Source organism: Capsicum annuum, chromosome 12 (assembly GCF_002878395.1).
Source record: "Capsicum annuum cultivar UCD-10X-F1 chromosome 12, UCD10Xv1.1, whole genome shotgun sequence".
NCBI classification, from domain to species: domain Eukaryota; kingdom Viridiplantae; phylum Streptophyta; class Magnoliopsida; order Solanales; family Solanaceae; genus Capsicum; species Capsicum annuum.
Window position 1 is genome coordinate 46,446,151 of NC_061122.1, and position 10,032 is coordinate 46,456,182.

At 35.7% G+C, this 10,032-nt stretch overlaps 1 pseudogene; it reads right to left on the minus strand.

The window, feature by feature from the left end:
* Positions 1 to 266: 266 nt before the first annotated feature.
* Positions 267 to 9,597, minus strand: LOC107849278 (annotated as a pseudogene).
* Between the last annotated feature and the right edge of the window lie 435 nt (positions 9,598 to 10,032).

The window sequence follows — 10,032 nt, forward strand, 5'->3', positions numbered from 1 at the left end:
TGCTTAGATATTGCAGCCTGAAAACATAATGCATCTAATTTGGTTATAGATTGATTGAACACATCGATTCATCAATTAAGAGTTCAGACTACCATTATTGTTGCGATTAGATTTTGTTCCAAATAATATATTACAACTTATTAAGTGAACTTATCCTAATAATCCCTTGGGTCTTTTTTTTTAAATCAACATAATTATTTTCTCCCTACCAATAAGATGAAGTGTATGTGGATTGTTGATCTTGTCACGGCCAGCCATATGAATATTTATGTTTTAATCAACACTTGAAAAATGAAGCGTTTGTTGATTGGTACTTGTGTTTGAAAGTGCATGTATGTAAATGTAGACACTGTAATAGAGCTAACAAATGCCACATGCCTTATCTTCTTAAATGAAGCAACCTACAATAAAATTTAGGGACAATCATGTCACTTATAGTAGATACAACTTGATGTAGAAAAGAACACCGAAAGTTTCTCGATTGGTTTAAGGATCGAAGACAATGTGCCTTTATCCATGTTTCACTTTCATACATGAGATTTCTAATCTAAAATGGTAGTCAACTTATTACTCTTTGTTTCAATTCAAGGATGTTGCTATCCTTTTTAGGTTGTTTAGAAAAGAATGCGTATTTTTATATTCGGTAACTCTGATTCTAACATTCTACGTGATTTATTTAATGTCAAAAGATTCAAAAAACTCAGTTCTTACTAAACTAAAACACTTGAAACGGAGACAGAAAATGAGAAACAAGGGCAGGAGAAACTAGAGAGGAGCAAATAGTCATAGCATGCACCTGTTTTGAAATAAAGTCAGTTACTTGTTCTTTGTAAAAAGTGCTTTAAGGACGTCTCAGAAACAAACGTCATGGGCAATAGACCAGCTTCTTCATCAGGATATCTGTCGAATTCATTAATAAGATTCATCAACATGCATTTCTAGCAGTATACAAATGGTATGTCTTAGTTGGAGTTGTCTGAAAACAAAAATGCAAAATCTTACGATATGACAGCAGCATCTACTATTTCTGGGTGAGACTGAAGAAGTTGTTCTAGTCCAGAAGGAGTAACCTGAAAATCAAGAATTAATAAGTAGGGATTTCAAACGTAAGATGCTTAAAAACTTAAAAGGTTACAAGTGAAGCTAGGAATGGAACCTGGTATCCTTTATATTTGATTAGCTCCTTCATCCTGTCTGCAACTAAAAGGTACCCCTGATGATCAATATAACAAAGATCACTAGTCCTTAACCACCCACTAGGAATCAGAGTTTCCGAAGTCATCTTCGGATCACCAATGTAACCTACAAAACATATTACAATATTGTTAACAATGAACTACGCCTCGGTTTCAAATAAGTTAAAGTCAAGCTTTCTGTTAAACATCATTTAGTCTTGCAATTGAAGTTACCTTGCATAATAATTGGACTTTTGATCAATAGCTCTCCTTTCTCACCAGGAGGCAGACCAATCACAGTCTTCGAATCTCTAATTTTTGCTTTAGAATTCACCAGTAACCTTCCTACAGAACCTCGATGAAGCATTTCTTTAGTAGTTGCATCTTGAAATGCAGCTTCGCTCATTTTAGTTAGTCCATATCCCTCAAATTCAAAACTCAAGTTATATACTAAGAGAATAACGATACTATAAATTACTAAACCCCGATAGAATTAATGATAATACATTAGGGCGTAGGATTTATGAATTGCCAGTGAAGGGTTTGGGAAATGAATGGAGCGGCGGAGAGAGAGAATAAAAGGTGTAAATTGAAGTCAAATAGCAGCCATGTTGATCCTCTAATTCTTACTCACACTTCTAATATAGTAGAACAATGTATGTATAAATCACCAGAAAGTTACTTATGAATATGTGTTATTCATGAGGCACTAAATCTAGATAACAAGCTAATGCTGCTATAAGCTGTAAGTACCAGACTTCAAAATGGTTTTTGCTTTTTTTGCATAACAAATATCTATAACAGGAAAGGCATGAAGCAAGAAGTGCAGGTGAAGTCTAACAATCTGAAGCTTGGTCTTTCCATCTTGCTATCTTGCTTCAATGTCTAAATTTTCTACCTGAAAATATTTGGGACATTTGATACGATCAATGATAACATAGATGTAAGAATGCTCCAGTTGAAGTAGAGAACAAAAGATTTGAACCATATGTATAATTGAGTAACTCGTAAACGATTACAGTTATATTATAAAATTAACTCTGATCGTGCTTATTTAGCTCTCCTGATATATGTCATCTTGATAGTAAAAGAGGAGACCAAATAATCAGGAAAAAATTCAGAATTATCCCAAGTCCATTCAAGAGTTGCTCAATCATGAAGCAAAAGAATTAAATGATTTAGACCACCCTGCATCCAGGTCAGAAGTGGTCTATGATCAACAAGCTAATTTTTAAAATATTGCATCAAAAGTTTGTATAGGAAATTTTATTTGTACCTTCCCTAGAAAAGGAAAATTTTGTTATTGATGGACAGTTTCAAAATGCATAAAATTACATCCAGTTGCCCTCAAAATGGGTGTTTGGGTGTTTTAGAATTATGAAATTCTACTTTCTCCATGAGAAGCTTTTCAAGGTCAAAAATAACCAGTATTAATCATGAGACAAAACTAGTTAAACATAAAAGTTTCGCTCATAAACAAATGGAGGGAAAAGATTAAAATACTCAGCATGTCATTACTAATAAATTTGATTTATAATATTAGAGGAAAAAAATCTACTATACCTAACCTGTTGCACAGAATACACATGAGAATTTCTCTCATTCTTAGTTATTGTCGGAATGTATGAAACTAATGTAATGTTTTATTTGTAAATTAAAAAAATATTATTTTCATACATAAGAAATTTTAAAATCAAAATATAAAGGGTCCTATCAATCATGGAGTAGACATTGGCTGCATTAAAATCATGTAACCAATCAAAAGATGTTCTTTGCAAATCTTTTTACTTTCTCTTTTCAAAGTAAAAAGGGTCATTTCCTCAATCATGCATTCATCGTTGTGGTATACGGAAGCAGCTTAAAGCCACATATTTGTCTCGTTCTCAACAGATTTGATCTTATTGAAATTTATTTATTGACAATGATTCTACCTTAGACAATACGAGCAGTGCATATAAATACTTAGCGTAATTATATGAAAATATTATACTATACATAATCCAAAATTTTCATTCTACCAAATGTTTAATAATCATCAAAAGAGTAGTACAAAACATGCTATTAAGCTATATCTACATGTGTATTACAGAGTATATAATAATAAAATAAAGAGTCACTATTGTTCCTAGATAAATTTTGTAATCAAAACAAAAAATTGCAAGCAAAAATTTAAAGCTCTTCAGCAGCAAATAGTGATTACACAAATTGAAAACTAAAGTATTTATAAAAAATTTGGTGAATTATATCTGAAAGAGAAGGAAAGCAACGTGAAGAAGAAGAGAGAGAGAAACGTCAGGAGAGAGAGAGCAACGTGAAGAGAGAGGGTAAAAACAACATATATAGAGAGAAAAATAACAAAGTGAGATAGTTTTGAGGGAATAAATTTCGTTTTAAAAAGAGTCTGAATAGTATTCAGACCCTTTTTCATATCTAACTGATTCAGGTTTTTCAGATACATTAAGAGGCGGTTTAAAAAAAACAAATGCACTTAATAGATTGAAGTCTGGACCATTCAGATTCAGACCTCCATTAAGTGCAAACAAATGAGGCCTTAGGCTGCATTTGTTTTTATTAAGATTCAGACGTCTGAATCTGAATGCATATCTGAATGATTAAGATGTTATCTTCAGATCTGAAAACTAAATAGTTAAGACTTTTGTTTTTCAATATCTGAATATGCAAAATTTATTTATTTGCATATATTATAAAAAATATAATTTCAATAAACAATAATTATATATTAAAAAATATTTGATTTAATACAGTAAAATTATTATTTGATTGAAAAAATTATTTATATTTATAGTGATAATGGAGATAATTTGGAATAGTGGTGGTGGTGATAATGATTGATTTTAGTGATTAGTAATATTGGTGGTGATAATTGTGATGGTAAAGATGTTCGGTATTATAATCACTGTTATGATGGTGACGATTGATAGTGGTGGTAGTAGTGATGTGAAGTTGGTTGATGTTAGTAGTTGGAGGTGCTAACTGTGATTAGCGATGTGTTGGAGGTGCTAACTGTAATTGACGGTGTGTTGGAAGTGCTAACTGTGATTGACAATATGTTGGTTGTAGTTGGAAATTATCACGATCCAAAAATGAGGGTCATGATGGCACTTGTTGCAGCGTACCTTGACAAGTAAGCCTATCACCTAAACTGATACGAATGGAGAAAAAGACAGAAATACCCAAGGTAAGGCTTCTAGAATTAAGCCAAACCATATAAATAATTATAAAAATGCGGAAAGAACTTATCCAGAATACCAATCATGCCCAAAACCAGGTGTCAATAGTATAAGAACTACTAATACAATCCAAGAGTCAAATACATCGAAAAAAATAACCACAAAGGAATAATAACTGTCTCTGAATACTAATAAAGACACAACTAGTATAGAAAGACAGAGGTGAACTTCGAATGCATGAATGTCCAATCGTTACCTTGAAAGCTCCAACAATCGCCCGAATCAAGAAATCTGAGGCACACTCGAGCTAGGACCTGCACTGAAAGGGCGCAGTAGGCATGAGTATGGTCCACTTGTACTCAGTAGGTATCATAGGCCGACCAAGCAAAGTAGTAAATAAAGCATACAAAATATACACTAATGGTACGTCACCTGCAATCAGAAATTATCCCACAACGGTAGCCCACACCGCTTGCACTAACAGTTCTAATATATCTCACATATATTACAAAAATACACCAAGATATAGAACACAAGTATATATTATGTTACATATAATTAGAACAAGAGAGAACATATAGATACAAGATCATCAAATACAAGTAGAGGAAGGTAAGACAAATACATAGATGAAAAGTCAACAAGGCAATACAACACAGTATAAACACAATAAAGTAAGTGCAATGTATATGATAATAATGATGGTGGTGATGATGCACGAGGTTGTCGCACAACCTCTGGAATCATCGCAAAATCCCCGTATACACCTACGGAGCTAAAACATCCCGACGTAGGACCCATGGGGGGTTCATCAACCCATATACAATCCACATATCTTATATATCCTTTCCGACACATCCCTCGAAAAGGGTTTTATAAGGTGTTACAATATTTCTTAAAAAGGTGTTGCCAGTGTTTCTCAGATGTTGCCACGGTGGTACCAATGTTTCATGAATGAATATGATATGAAGATGTAATGCTCACAACCAATCACCAAAAGTATTTTCACAACCAACCACATGATATATTTCCACAACCAACCATAATGATACATTTTCACAACTACATGAACCAATGTCCACTCATTATTTTCGTTTCATCAGTGATTTTCCACATGTCTCATATGTCCATAAGGTATGAATATAATTACAATACACCAATGGTACCACATTAAGCATTTTAACAACACAATACAATTATTCACATGTATTCAAAGCTATTAATATCACATAGGACCCCATACGGTCACACATATCACATAATAACTCAATTTCGACAATTACATCACATATAGGCGCCTATACGGGCACAACACATAAATAGTCATTTTCATTATTAGTTTCCACCTTTAACATGCATTATCATCATTTACTACCCAGCCTAGTCTGAAAGAGTTAAGCCATAACCTACCTCGAAAGCCGAAACCAGTCCGCTACACTTGAACCTGCAACCCTACCTTTTATGAATAATCCTGAACTTCACTAAAAATATCAAATATGAAATCTACGCGTCAAAACAAAACCAACGACACTCATATTGACTACTTTTGGTTCGGGATCAAAACGGACCTCTAAAATGGGTTTCCAAAAAAGAAGGGCAAAATCAGAACTTTATTTCAAAAACATGTTCTCCATATTTTTAGGAACCTACAGCTGAAAACCCAAGTTAAATAGAATCAAAAACGAGGTTCAAATCGAAGAAACAATATTTTTGATTTTTACCGGGTAAAATATTTGAAATTCAGATTAAAATTCAGAATCGGAGTTGTTTTGAAGGTTAAATTGATGAAAAACTAGTAATTATAACATAAAAGTATTATTCAAGTGAAAATGAGTGAAATTTGGGTTTAAAATCATGCCCTAAGATTTTTTGGGTTTTGAGAAATTAATGAAGAAATTACTAAGAAAAGGGTGAATTCTTACCTTAATTCCATAATATAATCGAGAAATAGGTGTTAATCTGGCTTCCCAAGCTCCCACAAACTTCACTTTTAAGCTCACAAACTATTTAGGGTTTTAATCTCAAGAGGCAAAATGAAAAATGAGCAAAATGGACTCAAAAAGAGTAAAAAAATCTGCTATTTATTGCAGATTTTCTGCAATAAGCTGTGCAGATTTTTTCCTTTTAAGTCGAAATGAACTTCGATGGGGTGTCCAGGATTCGTTCGGAGGTCAATTTATGCAAACGAACTATGTAACCATAATAAATTTGACGTTTCGGATGCGATGGCGCTACCAGATTTTTCAGAAAAATTTGTTTTCACAAAATTGACCCCCGAAACTTGAAATCACAATTTTCCAAACCGAGGGTCGAAATGAGATTTAAAAGCCGTAAAATCATACCAAATATACTAACACACTAAATCGACATTTTGGATCTGCTGGCGAAGTCGTATTTTCTATACGAGGTCGTTTCGATTAAATATGGGTTCCACACCCATATTTCTAATTTTTCAACTTTCCGATCAATAGGTCGAAATGAGCTCGGGTGTACCAGTACCCGAACCCAAGGTCTACCTAGCCAAAAATCGATATTCCGGAGCTGTTGGCGCAGTTTATCCGTCGCACGGATCAAAAGATATCCACATAAGTCCAAAATAGGACTCTTAAAGCTATCAAAAACCACAATATTGCATAAATGATACCAAAATGCATCAAAAATTATGTCAATCACTGCCACACCCCAGAAATACCATAAAGCAACTACGGGAAGAGGTAGAATAGTCAAATAACACAAAATCATAAATTTCACATATTTCGTCAAATTTTTAGGCCGTTACATCATCCACCACTAAAAATCTAGTTTGTCCTCGAACTAAAGCAAGGAAATACCTGAATTGATAAAAAGCTGGGGATAAAAACTATGCATATCAGACTCAATCTCCCAAGTAGCCACATCTATGGGTCAAGGTTGCCACTGGACCTGAACCACAAGGATCACTCTAGAGTGCAATCGCCTAACATCCCTAGCCAAAATGGAAACCGGTTCCTCAACAAATGACAACCGCTCATCTAATCGAATCGAATCCCAATGAATGTAATGAGACTCATAAGGAATATAGCGACGAAGCATAAAAACATGAAAAACTGGATGAACAGCTGATAGATCAGGGGGCAAAGCCAACTCATAAGCCACATCACCAACAGTCCGAAGAATCTCAAATGGACCAATATACCTGGGGCTAAGGTTGCCCCTCTTCCCAAACCTTATCACACCCTTCATGGGGAAACTCGAAGGCAAACACAATCACCAACACCAAAACTCAAGGCACAAAGTCTACGATCAGCATAACACTTTTGCCTACTCTGGGCCGCTCTAAGTCTATCCTGAATGACCCAGACCCTATCCAAAGATTCACGAAGCAAGTCCGTACTTCGAGGTCTCACCTCTGAAACATCGAACCAACCTACTGAAGAGCGACAACGCCTCAAAAGGAGCCATATCAATACTAGAATGGTAACTATTATTATATGCAAACTCTGCTAAAACCAAATATTGCTCCCACTGGCCACCGAAATCCATCACCCATGGCGAAGCATATCCTTCAAAACTTGTATAGTCTGTTCTGACTGGCCATCAGTCTAGGGGTGAAACACTATTCTAAGATCAACCCGAGTACCCAACTCATCCTGAAAAGTCTTCCAATAGTGAAATGTGAAAACAAAACCTTAATCTAAAATAATAGACACCAGCACACCATACAGACGAACAATCTCACGAATATAGATACGAGCCAACCTCTCAGCACTGAAGGAGACCTGAATCGGAATAAAATGAGTTGACTTGGTCAATCAATCAACGATGACTCAAACACTGTCAAAACTATGAGATGTACATTCCCGCTTCCACTCGGGAATGGGTAACCTCTGGGGCAATCCAGCAGGCCTTATATACTCGGCCTTCACCTGTTGGCAACATAGGTAACGAGCCACAAAATCCGCTATATCTCGCCTCATACCACTCCACAAATAGTGTTGCCTCAAATCACGATATCTCTTAGTCACACCTGGATGGATAAAATATCTGGAACAATGGGCCTCCTCCAAGATCAACCTAATCCAATCACCACTCTCAGCACACAAAGTCAACCTCCAATCCTCAAAACTCGATCTGAATCAAGTGAGGCTTCCTTATCTCCCCACTCAACATCTTATCTTAAATCAACCTCAATCCAACATCATCAAACTAATGATCTTGAATCTGTTCCATTAAAGAATATCTAACCTCCACAAATGACAAAACACGCCCGGGTGTCGAAATATCAAGCCTAATTATCCGATTAGCTAAAAACTGAATCTCTAAGGCCAAAAGTCTCTCCTGGGTCATAAGATGCGCCAAGCCACCCATGCTAGTCGACTTCTGGCTCAAGGCATCCGCAACCACATTAGCCTTGCCCGAATGGTAGAGAATAGTCAATCATAATCCTTAAGCAACTTAAGACAACGACGCTGCCTCATATGAAGATCTCACTGGTAAAGAAGTACTAAAGGTTATGATGATCTGAGAAGATCTCACAACTGACTCCATACAATCAGTGCCTCTACAACTTCAAGCAAACACAACTGTGCACAGCTCCAAATCATTGATAGGATAATTCCTCTCATGTCAACTGACGAGATGCATACACAATTACCTTACCCTCCTACATTAATACAACACTTAACCCAATACCTAAAGTATCACCAAAGACAATAAAGCCAACACTCTCCTTAGGCAAAGCCAATATAGGAGCAGAAGTTAACAAGTTCTTGAGCTTTTAAAAGCTTGCCTCACAAGCATTAGACCACTAGAACGAAATCTTCTTCTGGGTCAACTTGGTTAATGAAGCTGCAATGGAAGAGAAACCCTTGACAAAACGCTAATAATACCTAGCCAAGCCAATAAAACTCTGAATCTCGGTGGGCGAAGTAGGTCTAGCCTAATCACGAACGTTGCAACCTTAGCTGGATCAAACATAATACCTTCCTTAGTCATCACATGATCCAAGAAAGAAAATGACTCTAACCAAAACTCGCACTTAGAGAACTTAGCGTACAACTTCTCATCTCTCAATCTCTAAAGCACAATCTACAAATGTTCCTCATGCTCAACCTCTCTTTTGGAATAAACCAAGATATCATCTATAAATACAATAACAAATGAGTCAAGATACGATCAAAACACTCAGTTTGTCAACTCCATAAATACAGCAGGGGCATTGGTCAACCCGAAGAACATGACCAAGAACTCATAATAACCATATCGATTCCGAAAAGCTATTTTCGGAATATCCAAAGATCTAATCCTCAACTGGTGATAATCGAACCGTAAATCAATCTTTGAAAACACCGCAACACCCTGAAGCTGATCAAACAAATCACCGATGCGAGGAAGAGGATACTTATTCTTAACTGTCACCTTATTCAACTATCGATAATCAAGACACATCTGCATAGACCCATTCTTTTCTTCACAAACCAGACAGACGCACCCCAAGGTAAAACACTAGGTCAAATAATCCCTTATCCAACAACTCCTGTAACTAATCCTTCAGTTTCTTCAAATCTGTTGGGGCCATCCTATAAGGAGAAATAGAAATGGACTTGGTGCCCGACTTAACATTAATAATAAAATCAATATCTTGATCTGAAGGCATACTAGGTAAGTCCGTAGGGAACACATCTATA